This window comes from Oryctolagus cuniculus, chromosome 5 (assembly GCF_051225735.1).
Source record: "Oryctolagus cuniculus isolate XC-2025 breed Fujian yellow rabbit chromosome 5, ASM5122573v1, whole genome shotgun sequence".
Lineage (NCBI taxonomy): Eukaryota > Metazoa > Chordata > Mammalia > Lagomorpha > Leporidae > Oryctolagus > Oryctolagus cuniculus.
In genome coordinates this window covers 127,046,171-127,059,046 of record NC_142871.1, presented here as the reverse complement: position 1 = coordinate 127,059,046, position 12,876 = coordinate 127,046,171, and the positions used below count along the sequence as shown (strand labels likewise).

The window sequence follows — 12,876 nt, the reverse complement described above, 5'->3', positions numbered from 1 at the left end:
AGGTTACTGTGCAACCGTCACCCCCATCCCTTCCAGAACATTTTCATCTTCAACTGAAATTCTGTATCTAATGACAGAAATAAATACAGTTAATGAGTTCCCATTCACATAGCGTATCTTAGTGTTTATGAAAGGCTTCATGGGGCCAGTGTTGGCACAGTGGGTTCAGCATCCATATCAGAATGCTGGTTCAAGTCCTGGCAACTCCACTTCACATCCAGCTCCCTGCTATTGCGCGTGGGAAGGCAGCAAGGACGGTCCAAGTGCTTGGGCCCCTGCCACCCACGTGGGAGACCTAGATGGAGTTGTTGGCTCTGGCTTCAGCCCAGCCAGCCCCAGGAGTTACGGCCATTTGGGCAGTGAACCAACAGATGATCTCTCTGTCCCTCTCTTTTTCCCTCTCTGCCACTCTACATTTCAAATATGTAAAATAAATCTTTTTTTAAAAATATTTCACATTAGATAGAAATGTATGTCTCTTAAAGAGAGTTTGGAGAGATGAGCTTTTAAAAAAAAAAAAAAAGATTTATTTATTTATTTGAAAGTCAGAGTTACACAGAGAGAGAAGGAGAGGCAGAGAGAGAGAGAGGTCTTCCATTCTCTGGGTCACCCCCAAGTCGGCTGCAATGCCCAGAGCTGAGCCAGTCTGAAGCCAGGAGCCAGGAGCCTCCTCCAAGTTCCCCATGCAGGTACAGGGGCCCAAGGAACTGGGCCATCCTCCACCACGCTCCCAGGCCACAGCAGAGAGCTTGACCTGAACCAACACCCACATGGGATGCCAGCACCGCAGGCAACAGCTTCACTCACTACGGCATAGCTCCGGCCCTGAGAGATGAGATTCATTCAGCTTCTTTTTTTTTTTTTTTTTTTTTTTTTGACAGGCAGAGTGGACAGTGAGAGAGAGAGACAGAGAGAGAAAGGTCTTCCTTTGCCGCTGGTTCACCCTCCAATGGCCGCCGCTGCAGCCGGCGCACCGCGCTGATCCTGGCAGGAGCCAGGAGCCAGGTGCTTTTTCCTGGTCTCCCCTGGGGTGCAGGGCCCAAGCACCTGGGCCATCCTCCACTGCACTCCCTGGCCATAGCAGAGAGCTGGCCTGGAAGAGGGGCAACCGGGACAGAATCCGGCGCCCCAACCGGGACTAGAACCCGGTGTGCCGGCGCCGCAAGGTGGAGGATTAGCCTATTGAGCCACGGCGCCGGCTTCATTCAGCTTCTTTAAAATCCGTATAGATACTCATTGTGACATCTTGCTTGGAATAACCTGCTGCATCTGTATTTGTCAGTATTCTTAAATTATTGGAATTTTGTTATGTTTTACTTTTTATTTGAAAGGCAGAGAAAGAGAAAGAAAGATCTTCCATCCACTGGTTTACCCCAAAATGCCCACAGCAGCCAGGACTGGGCCAGGCTGAAACCTGCTGCCCAAAACTCCATCTGTGTCTCCCACATGGGTGGCAGGGACCCAAATACTTGAGCCATCACCTGCTGCCTCCTGGGGTGCACATTAGCAAACTGCTGGATCAGAAGCAGAGGAGCTGGGCCCTCAGATATGGGATGTGGGGGTCCCAGGCAGCAACTCAACTGCTGTAGGAAATGTCTACCCCTTAAATAATTTTTAAAATAAGGACTTGTTTATTTGAAAGTTAGAGTGACAGAAAGAGGGGGAAAGACACAAAGAGAGACATATTCCATCCACTGGTTCACTCCCCAAATGGCCACAACAGCCAGGTCTGGGCCAGGCTGGAGCCAGGAGCCAGGAACTCTATCCTGGTTTTCCACGTGGGTGGCGGGGCCCAAATACTTGAGGTCGTCTTCTGCTGCCTTCCCTGGTGCGTCACCAGGAAGCTGCGTTGAGAGTGGAACAGCCAGGCCTCAAAACTGTCATTCCGATGTGGGATGCCGGCGTTGCAAGTGGTGCCTCAACCCACTGCGCCACGGTGCCAGCCCCCTCTTCAGTCATTTTTAAGCTTAACAATGTTTGTGTGTGTCCCCACATCTTCCTTTCCCATCGGCCTTTCCAAAGGGCATCCTCAGCAGCATCTCCCAGAGTAACGTCACTGACTCTGTCACATGGAATTTTGTTTGTTAACGTGGATGGTTGTTTTCACAGGGCTTGTTTTTCTTGGAATGTGCCAGAAAACCAAAATATTTTGAATGTTAGTCATTGAAAGAAAGCAACAAGAGTTGCATAATAACTTTAACCAGATTGCTAATACTAATGCTTAATGAGAGAAAAACATATTTTTTATAATTACTGCCATTCCAAATTTTTTAAGCAGTTACATACACAGGGACAATAATATATACAAGCTATACTAACACTGAACAACATTGTTCTACTAAGTGTTAAGAGAGATTCGTTTTGATTTTAATAATTTAGCTTTTACCATACTGTATTTTGATGAATTTTGTGACTGTTGTATGGGAATGCAACAGCGGTTTCTTCTCATCTTTATTACTTACTACTGGCATCATACAAAAATGTTTGTTGTTCTAAAAGTAGAAAAAGTCAGGATTATTGCCTTTACTTCATTGAAAATGTTCTCTAAAATAAATCCCCTTTATATAAGAAAAAAACATAAATAACTTAGTGAACTTTCCGTTTCACTTAATAGAAGATACATTTTTCTGAAGCGTCAGAGCAGTCTAACGTCCGGCAGTTTGTTTTCGTGGGGATGACACAAGTCAGACGGACTCCCGAGCCTTCTGGCCTTTCATTCCTGTCCCTGGAGTGCTCGCTGCCGTGCCGTTGGTGATCCGGGGCCGGGCTCTGTGGCACTGCCTGCTTCCCATGCTGATACTGCTTCCCTTTGCCGCCCAAGCCAGCTTGTCACGAAGAGCTGATTCTCTGATTATTTTTAGTGGAAGAAAGTAGTAAGGACGGCAGCACCCTGGGAGGGTAATGCCGGTAGCTCGAGTAGCTGGGCCCCTGCCACCCGTGTGGGAGACCTGGGTGAATCTCCTGGCCTGGCTGGGCACATTGGGAGAGTGGGCAGAAGCTTGGTATTCCCCCCTCCCCTCCCCTCCCCTCCCCTCTTCTTCTTTCCCTCTCACTCTCTCTCCCCCTCTCCCTCTCTCCCTCTCTCCCTCTCTCTTTCCCTTTGAAGTAAGTCTTTTTTGAAAAACCACACATGACTGTGCCTGAAATGCCTCAGCTTAGATATTTGCTTCTGAGCCTTTTGATGAACACACTATTATTAATACAGCAACTGCTGTGGAGACCTGCAAGGGTTATTTGATAAATAAGCTCAATATGTAAGTCCTTGTTTCGAGGTGACTTACTACTAAATATTAAATGGATTATGGTGGAAGGATTAATGATTTTTGTCCTGTGGGTCTGAGAAAATGGTCTTCGTGGGGCCAGCGCTGTGATGCAGTGGGGTACGCCGCCGCTAGTAAAGCCAGCAGCCCTTGTGAGCGCTGGTTCAAGTCCCAGCTGCCCCACTTCTGATTGCGCTTCCTGCTGATGAGCCTGGAAAAGCAGCGGAAGATGGCTCAAGTGCTTGGGCCCCTGCCGCCCATATGGGAGACCCAGATGGAGTTCTGGGTTCTTGGCATCAGTCTGGCTCAGCTCTGACCACTGAGGCCATTTGAGGTGTGAACCAATAGATGGAAGCTATCTTTGTCTCTTTTTCATCCTGCTTTTCAAATAAATAAATAAATCCTTTTATAAAAACAACTATTCTTCAATTTTTTAAAAGGCATGTTCCTTTTTTCTTTCTTTTTTTAAAGATTTATCTATATATTTGAGAAGCAGAGTTCCAAAGAGAGGGAGAGACACAGAGAGTTCTTTCATTTGCTGGTTCACTCCTCAAATGCCCCAATAGCCAGAGCAAGACCAATCCAAAACCAGGAGCCAGGAGCCTCTTCTGGGTCTCCCATGTGGGTGCAGAGGCCCAAGGACTTGGGCCATCTTCCACTGCTTTCCCAGGCACATTAGCAGAGAGCTGGATTGGAGGTGGAGCAGCCAGGACTTGAACTGGCACCCATATGGGATGCTGGCATAGCAGGCAGTGGCTTTACCTGCTAGGCCACAGCTCCAGCCCCTATTCTTTGATCTTAAAGTGGGTTTTTTAAAACCTTAAAAATGACTGTAGGGCCATTATGGACTAAAAGGGACTGGATTTATCTTCCTATATTATAAATGTTAAAAATAAGACAAAATAGGCCGGCGCTGCGGCTCACTAGGCTAATCCTCCGCCTAGCGGCGCCCGCACACCAGGTTCTAGTCCTGGTCGGGGCGCCGGATTCTGTCCCAGTTGCCCCTCTTCCAGGCCAGCTCTCTGCTGTGGCCCGGGAGTGCAGTGGAGGATGGCCCAAGTGCTTGGGCCCTGCACCCCATGAGAGACCAGGAGGAAGCACCTGGCTCCTGCCATTGGATCAGTGCGGTGCGCCGGCCGCAGCGCACTGGTCGCTGCGGCCATTGGAGGATGAACCAACGGCAAAGGAAGACCTTTCTCTCTGTCTCTCTCTCTCACTGTCCACTCTGCCTGTCCAAAAAAAAAAAAAAAAAGACAAAATATGTGAAACAATTGTTTCCAGATTTTGAACATCAAGCAGACAGAACAGTACTTCTGAGAGTGGAAAATGAGTGAGAGGACCCTGGATCTGCCCCAGGACACTTTCCAGGTGTGACTCTGGGAGGGTGGAACGGGTGGAGGCTGGTTGTCTTCCTGAGCTGAGGTGATGTGGCCGGGAGATGAACAGAGCTAAAGCACAGGCAGAGTACAGAGGGCGGGGAGCTGCTCAGAGAGAAAACTCTAGACCTCTGCAGAGTGTCTCGTTGAAGTCTTCAGCGGACAGTCGGTCAGTCCTAGGTTCTGGGAGGAGCCGAGAGGTTGGAAGAGACAATGGCGGCTGCCCCACAGCACAGAGCACCGTTTGTGTCCCCACTGCAAGAGTGGAGAAATCCTTGTCATTCCTGGAGTCCCCAGGAGGGCGTTTTCTCAGTCTAGGGCCAAATTAACCCTGAGATTAAAGATTGGTGAAACTTGGGCCAGTGCTGGGGCATAGCCCATAAATCCACTGCAGTGAGGAATCCCATATGGGCGTGGGTTCAAGTCCCAGCTGCTCCACTTCCCAGCCAGCTCTCTGCTTTGGCCTGGGAAAGCAGTGGAAATTGCCCAAGTGGTTGGTCCCCTGCACCTGCATGGGAGACACAGAGGAAGCTCCTGGCTCCTGGCTTTGGATCGGCCCAGCTCTGGTCGTTGCAGCCATCTGGGGAGTGAACCAGAGGATGGAAGATCTCTCTCTCTCTCTCTCTCTCTCTCTTTCTCTCTCTCCCTGCATTGGTCTCTTTGTAACTCTTCCTTTCAAATAAATAAATCTTTAAAAAAAAAAAAGATGGGGGGCCAAGGTGTGGCACAGCGGGTTAAAGCCCCAGCCTGCAGTGCCAGCATTCCGTATGGGTGCCGGTTCAAGTCCCAGGTGCTCCTCTTCCGATCCAGCTCTCTGCTATGGCCTGGGAAAGTAGTAGAAGATGGCCCAAGTTCTTGGACCCCTGCACCACGTGGGAGACCCAGAAGAGGCTCCTGGCTTCTGGCTTCAGATCAGCTCAGAGCTGATCTGCGCTCATTTGGGGAGTGAACCAGTGGAATGGAAGACCTCTCTCTCTCTGGCTCGACCTCTCTCTGTAACTCTGTCTTTCAAATAAATAAAATAAGTCTTTTAAAAAATTGGTGAAACTTAAAATCAACCTATTTACAGTAATTTGTGTCCTAGACAAAGCTCAAAAATACCTATATGAATAAAAAAATACCCAGCACCTGATAATGTAAAATTAGTGTTTAATAATTGTCCAGAGCCCAACATTGTGGCTCCATGGGTTAACACACTGCTTGGGATGCCAGCATCCTATATGAGTGCTGGTTGGAGTCCCAGCTGCTGGACTTCCAATCCAGCTCCCTGCTAATGCACTTTGGAAAGCAGTGGAAGATGGCCCAACTCCTTGGGCCCCTACCACTCATTTGGGAGACCCAGATGAAGCTCCTGGCTTTGGCCTGGCTCAGCCTGGCCATTGCAGCCATTTGGAGAGTGAACCAATGGATGAAAGATCTCTCTCTCTCTCTCTCTCCCTCCCTTCCTTCCTCCCCCTCCTTCCTCCCTCCCTCCCTCTATCCCTCCCTCTCTAACTCTGCCTTTCAAATAAATGAATAAAATCTTAAACGCACACATACAAATGTCTAGCATCTAATAAAAAATGGCCAGGGATGCAAAACAGCAGGAAAATGCCACTCATAATAAAGCAAAGAAAAATCAGTCAGTAGATGACAGACGCAGAAATGGGTAGAGTTAGTGTGGAAAGGCATTAAAAGTTACCACTATTTTGCATAAGTCCAAAGAGGTAGAGGAAAGATTGAGCATATGAAATAAAGACATGAAAGATATTTTTTAAAAAACACCCAAATTGAACTTCTAGGGATGAAAACTGCCAAGTGGAAATATACTGGGTAGAATTAATGGCACATTAGACCCTACAGAAGGAAGGATTAAGGAGCTTGAAGACACAGCAGTAGGAAATATCCCAAATGAAAGGCAAAGAAAGAAAAAGACCAAAACAACAGCAGCATCAAGGAGCCATGGGACGGCTGCAGGCAGCCTAATAATGTAATTGTCATCAGGGTCCTTGAAAGAGAAGGAGCACAAAATATGTGGAAACTTAATGGCTGGAATGTTTCTAAATTGGAGGAAAATTATAAACCTGCAAATTCTATCAGTTTACAGACCCTAAGAGGAAGAAGTACGATGAAAACCATATAAAGAACCATCATAATCACACTGCCTAAGACCAGTACTAAAAAGAAAAAAAAATAAAGCATGTAGAGAAACAAGGACACATGATGAAAGAAACAAAGAATGACAACAGACTTCTCCTTGGAAAGAATGCAAATAAGAAACAGTGTGCAATGTATTTAGAGACCTGAAAGAGAAAAAAGCCTGCCAGTCCTGAACTATATGCCCAGTGAAAACGTATTTCAGAAACAAAGGCGAACTGTATACTTTTTATGGAAAGAATTCATCCCCAGCAACAGAGAACTACAAAAACTATGACAGGAAGTCCTATAGGAGAAGGAAAATGATACCAGATGAGATCTGGACTTATTCAAAGGAATGAAAAACACTGGACGTGGTAAATAGTGGGTGAAAATAAAAAGGACTGCAGTTCGTGTACCTTCCGCAGTTCCCGCAGAGGCAGCAGATTTCTGAAGACTGCAGCCATTTCAGAGTCAGGACCCCTGGACAGTCTCCCGTGACCCTCTGCTCACCTCAGCCCCTTTAGAGGTAATTTGTAAATCACTGGGAAAATACAGCACGTACTGATGCTACCCCAAATTAATACAGCTAAAGCAGATGTCAGCCATTTTCCATTTTTGGTAAGATTGACTCCATCTTTTAAAGTTTCAGCTCATTAGTCATCAGCCTCATGAGGTTGTATTTTTGGAAGAAAAAAGAAAACGGAAGCAGATAAGGGAGAAAGCGAACACTTTTTAGGGGGGATCACATACCAAATTTCAGTTTGTGAAGTAACCGAAGTCCTGTTTCTGACTTTCACAGGGCAAGCTTAGTTGTTGTCTCACTGCCACTAGCTTAGAGTATTGGAAACAGGCAAAGCTGATGTGCACAGCCGACTTCCTAAAACACTTCTTCTTGGGGCAGCTGTTTGGTGCAATGATTTAGATGTCACATGGGACACTCACTTCTTCTGTCACAGTGCCTGGTTCTACTCTCAGCTCTGCTTCCAAAGCCAGCTTCCTGCTAACCCACACTCTGGGAGGCAGCAGGTGATGGCTCAAGTCCCTCCACCCATGTAGGGAAACCAGATGGAGTTCCTGGATCCTGGCTTCAGCCTAGTTCAGCCCCAGCTGTTGCAGGCATTTGGGCAGTGACCTAGTAGATAGAAGACGCTCTCCCTCCCTTCCTCCCTCCCTTTTTTCCTCTCCCTCTCTCTCCATCTCTCCTTTTTCCTCTCCCCCTCCCTTTCTCTCACTCTGCCTTTCAAATAGATGAAAAAAAATTTTTTTAAATAAGTTTCTTCTGATGCCAAAATACTTGAGAGGCAAGCATGTGGATCAGCAGTTGGATTGAAGCTTGGGACAGCTGCATCCAATGTTGGAGTACCTGCTTCAAGTCCCAGCTTCTCTGCTTCCAATCCAGCTTCCTGCTGGTGTGCATTCTGGGAAACAGCAGAAGATAACTCAAATACTTGGGTCCCTGCCACTCATGTGGGAGACCCAAAGAGGGTTCCAAACCCCTAGCTTTGTATTTCTCTTACTATAAGTGAGAGTGATAATTTTATGTGTTTAGGAACTATTTGAGCTTCCTTAATTTTTTTTTTTCATTTTATTTGAAAGGCAGAGATAGAGAGATCTTCCATCCATTGGTTCACCCCCAAAATGCCCACAACAGCAGAGCTGGGTCAGAACAAAGCAAGGGGTCCAGACCTCAATCCAAGTCTTCCACCTGGGTGGCAAGGACATCATATTCTGCTTTGTTGGGTGCTCATTAGCAAGAAACTGGAATCAGAAGTGGAGCCAGGGAGCCAGCATTATGGTATAAAGGATAAAGCCTCTGCCTGTGATGCTGGCATCCCATGTGGGTGCTGGCTCATGTCCTGGCTGCTCCATTTCTGATCCAACTCCCTGCCAATGGCCTGGGAGAAGTAGTGGAAGATGGCCCAAGTGTTTGGGCCTCTGCCACCCACATGGGAGACCTGGGTGAAGCTGCCGGCTCTTGGCTTCAGCTTGGCCCAGCACTGGCCATTGCAGCCATCTGGGAAGTGAACCAGGGGATGGAAAATCTCTCCCTCTTTGTCTCTCTCTCTAACTCTGACTTTCAAAATGAATAAATAAATCTTAAGAAGAAGAGGAGGAGGAGGAGAAGCCAGGTTTTGAACTCAGGTTCTACAATATGGGATGTAAGTGTCCTAAGTGGGTTTTTTTTTTTTTTTTTTAATTTTTTGACAGGCAGAGTGGACAGAGAGAGAGAGACAGAGAGAGAAAGGTCTTCCTTTGCTGTTGGTTCACCCTCCAATGGCCACTGCAGCCGGTGCGCTGCAGCCGGAGCACAGCACTGATCCGATGGCAGGAGCCAGGTGCTTCTCCTGGTCTCCCATGGGGTGCAGGGCCCAAGCACTTGGGCCATCCTCCACTGCACTCCCGGGCCACAGCAGAGAGCTGGCCCGGAAGAGGGGCAACCAGGACAGAATCCGGTGCCCTGACTGGGACTAGAACCCGGTGTGCTGGCACCGCAAGGCGGAGGATTAGCCTAGTGAGCCACGGCGCCGGCCACTAAGTGGGGTCTTAACTGCTGTGCCAGACACCTGCCCCTGTCTTTTTTTAAATTTTTTTTAATGAACTGGTTATTCAGACCCTTTGGTTTTCTTCAAGAACCATGGTTAATTTGTTTCTTTATTTAGAAACTCATATCAGAAAGAAAAGCTCTCTGGTATGAATTGGAAATATTTTTCCCAGTTATTTTTGTTTGCTTTCTTTTTTTTTTAAGTTTTTGGCTTTGTTTATGGTGTGTTTTTTTTTTTCCATCATGTAAAATTTTGAAACTTTTGTTCAGAATTAAAATTATCATTTGTTCATTTGCTTTATTTGAAAAAGAGAGAGGCCAGCGCTGCGGCTTACTAGGCTAATCCTCCACCTGCAGCGCCGGCACCCCGGGTTCTAGTCCCGGTTAGGGCGCCGGATTCTGTCCCAGTTGCTCCTCTTCCAGTCCAGCTGTCTGCTGTGGCCCGGGAGTGCAGTGGAGGATGGCCCAAGTGCTTGGGCCCTGCACCCGCATGGGAGACCAGGAGAAGCACCTGGCTCCCGGCTTTGGATCAGCGCGGTGCGCCGGCCACAGCGGCCATTTGGGGGGCTGAACCAACGGAAGGAAGACCTTTCTCTCTGTCTCTCTCTCTCACTGTCTAACTCTGCTTGTCAAAAAAAAAAAAAGAGAGAGACAGAGATTCTCCATCCACTGGCTCACTCCCCAGATGCCTGCAACAGCTGTGGCTGGGCCAGGCTGAAGCCAGGGGTCTTGAACTCAATTTGGATCTCCCACATGGGTGGCAGAGACCCAGGGACTGGAACCCTCATCTGCTGCCTCCCAGGGTGCACATTAGCAGGAGGCTGTATTGGAAGCAGAGTTGGACCGCAAATTCAGAGCCTCTGCTATGGGAGGCGGACATCCCAAGCTATTACTTTACTGCTGGGTCAAACCCCTACCCCAGAAGTTTGAAATTTTATGCTGCAAAATTTGCCGGTGTTTTCCTATGGGTTGTGATATACTTGGAATTTCCACACTCTATGATTATTGTTTAAAAACTACTCTCCCATATTTTCTTGTACTTTAAGATTCTTCTCCCTTCCCCCTTTTAACTCTTAGCTCCACCTGGAGTTTATTTTTGTTTATGATGCGTGTATGGATCGACCTGCTCTTCTCCCATGGCTGCCGTCTTTCTCCCACTGCTTTGAAATGTTGCCTTACACCACATCTCCCTGGCTAGAAGCTGTTACTCGGGGTGTTTGTTGGCTCAGTTAAGAATAATTTGTAATATTGCCTTTAATTTCTTTTTTTTTGACAGAGTTAGACAGTGAGAGAGAGAGAGAGAGACAGAGAGAAAGGTTTTCCTTCCGTTGGTTCACCCCCCAAATGGCTGCTACGGCCGGAGCTGCGCCGATCCGAAGCCAGGAGCCAGGTGCTTCTCCTGGTCTCCCATGCGGGTACAGGGCCCAAGCACTTGGGCCATCCTCCACTGCCTTCCCGGGTCACAGCAGAGAGCTGGACTGGAAGAGGAGCAACCAGGACTAGAACCCAGTGCCCATATGGGATGCTGGTGCCACAGGCGGAGGATTAACCTAGTGAGCCAAGGTGCCAACCCCCAGCCTTTAATTTCTTAAGACAGCAGTCAAGTGCCTGTCAGAGCTCTGTGAGCACAGGGCCCCTCCCCTCCACCCCTGATCCACTGCACCCCGCTGCTGCCAGGCCCATCCATCTCACTCTGAAGTGTTGGGCCGGGAAACGGTTTCTGACCCCTGGCCTGGGAACGTCCCTTAGAGGACGACTCATCTCGCATGCAGCGTCATTCAGCAGCCCTGGTGCCAGCCACCTGTCTACAGATTCCAGGGTTGGTACTCGAATGAGAAAAGAGGCTTAGTAGGACTCCAAAGAAAATGGGGCCTCTCACCAGCATCTAGTCCTCAGGTTGTCCTCCTATCCAGAATCATAGTTACTTTTTACAATTTCAAAAGTTTTTCTTTATTATTTGAGAGGTAGAAAGAGAGAGAGCGAGCTCCCATGGGCTGGTTCACTTTCCAAGTGTCTGTAATGACCGGGGCTGGACCATGCCAAAGCCGGGAGCCTGGAACTCAACCCAGGCCCCCCACATGGGTGGCAGGAATCCAGATTCTTGATGTAAGACGTGGCCGTCTCAACCCCTGTCCCACAGTCTGACTCTGGCAAGCTTACTTGTGTCCTCCTGAAAGAAGTGGCTGGGTCAGACCAGGTTCTGGCAGTACTTAACGCTGGGGATGCGGGGGTAGAGGTCGGCTCTTGTCACCTGAAACTGTGTAAGGTCAGAGAAGAGTGTGGCCTTTTAAAAGAATTCTCTGAAAGGTTCACGGAGTTCCACATGGGGGTTGGGGTTGCTGGAGGCGGCGGCGTGTGTGGGGTTCCTGGTGCTGCACCCAGGGCCAGGTGTTTGCCCAGCCCGCGTGGCTCAGCGTGGCAGGGGCTGCCGGAGGCTTTCCATCTCATCCAGTCTTATAAAAAAAAAATTTTTTTTTTTAATTTGGACTGCTCAGGGAGTAGTTGTCACTTTCCACTTTGGGATAGTAAATGTTCTCGGTGTTTGAAAGAACTGGTGGCAGTGACACCCCAGTGGAGTGGTGGTGTTGACCTTGGGGCACCCAGGACGGAGCGTAAAGAGGGCAGCGAGGCCGGGAGAGTCAGTTTCTTTGTTGTAAGCTGGTTTTCACCTACATTTTTATTAACTGGTTTTTCCAGACAACTAAGTACTTCAAAAACATAGATTTACAAAGGACACAGTAGAATTCCTTTGAAATGGTCACGCTGAAGTAAAGAAATAATACCCACGTAACAGGCTTCCTTATTCCGAACGGTTGTGATGTCTGGCAGAGCGGCACAGGGCAGAACAACAACGCACTGTGGCCGGTGTGCCCCCGCCTCGCTCGGTGACATTCGGGTCGACAGGAAGCCCTTCCCAGAGATGGCAGCGGATCTCGCCCATGAGAGCTCCCCTGATTGCCCTTCCTGTCCCATTTTTTAGGCCCAAAAGTCGGGTTGTTCTAGTACATTCATGCGTGCCCAGAGTTCCCATGGCTGGCTGCTCCTTGTAGGGTCAGCTGAGGATGCTGCCTTTTGGTGAGCTCCCCCCACCCACTCCTCTCCCACCCATCACCCGTCCTCTGCACCGGGGCCCACTTGGGTGGTAGCCTCCCCCTCCCTACTCCCACCCCATCACTCAGTAGCTGAGCAAACTCAACCACCGACAGGAAGGTCCCATGCTGAGGGGTACTTACCCCTTCCAGACTTCCCCGGGAAGAGCAGGTGACCTTCCACATGGCAGGAGCACGTTCTACGTGGGTTTGGCCTTGTGGCTGCCAGAGTGGGGCGTTTCAGGGAGCGGAGGGGAGATGGCAGTTTTAACAGAAAAAACGTTGCGTGGAGATGATCCCGCCTGGCTGCCTCGGGCGTGTCCCTCTTCTGGGCATCTCTTCAAGATTTCATTCCTCCGTCCAACTGCCGCTCACAACTGCCCTTTCCAACCGCTCCAGAACTCTTGGCCCTGGCATTCCGTGATGTAAATTATTCCACGCATGGCTCGAAATGGGTACGAAGCAGTGTTGCCAGGTGTCGGATCACTAGT

General features: G+C 48.8%; 1 protein-coding gene across 9 annotated transcripts in view; it reads left to right on the top strand.

Moving 5' to 3' along the window:
* BICRAL (BICRA like chromatin remodeling complex associated protein) overlaps positions 1–12,876 on the top strand; it is a 110,965-nt gene that overhangs the window by 55,778 nt on the left and 42,311 nt on the right. Inside the window, exon 1 of one of the 9 annotated variants that reach the window (XM_008262921.5) lies at positions 1–12,876. This exon is cut by the window's left edge and continues 15,420 nt beyond it. The exons of the other annotated variants lie outside the window; for them this stretch is intronic. The gene's annotated coding sequence lies outside the window, so the exon portion shown is untranslated. 9 annotated transcript variants of the gene reach the window in all.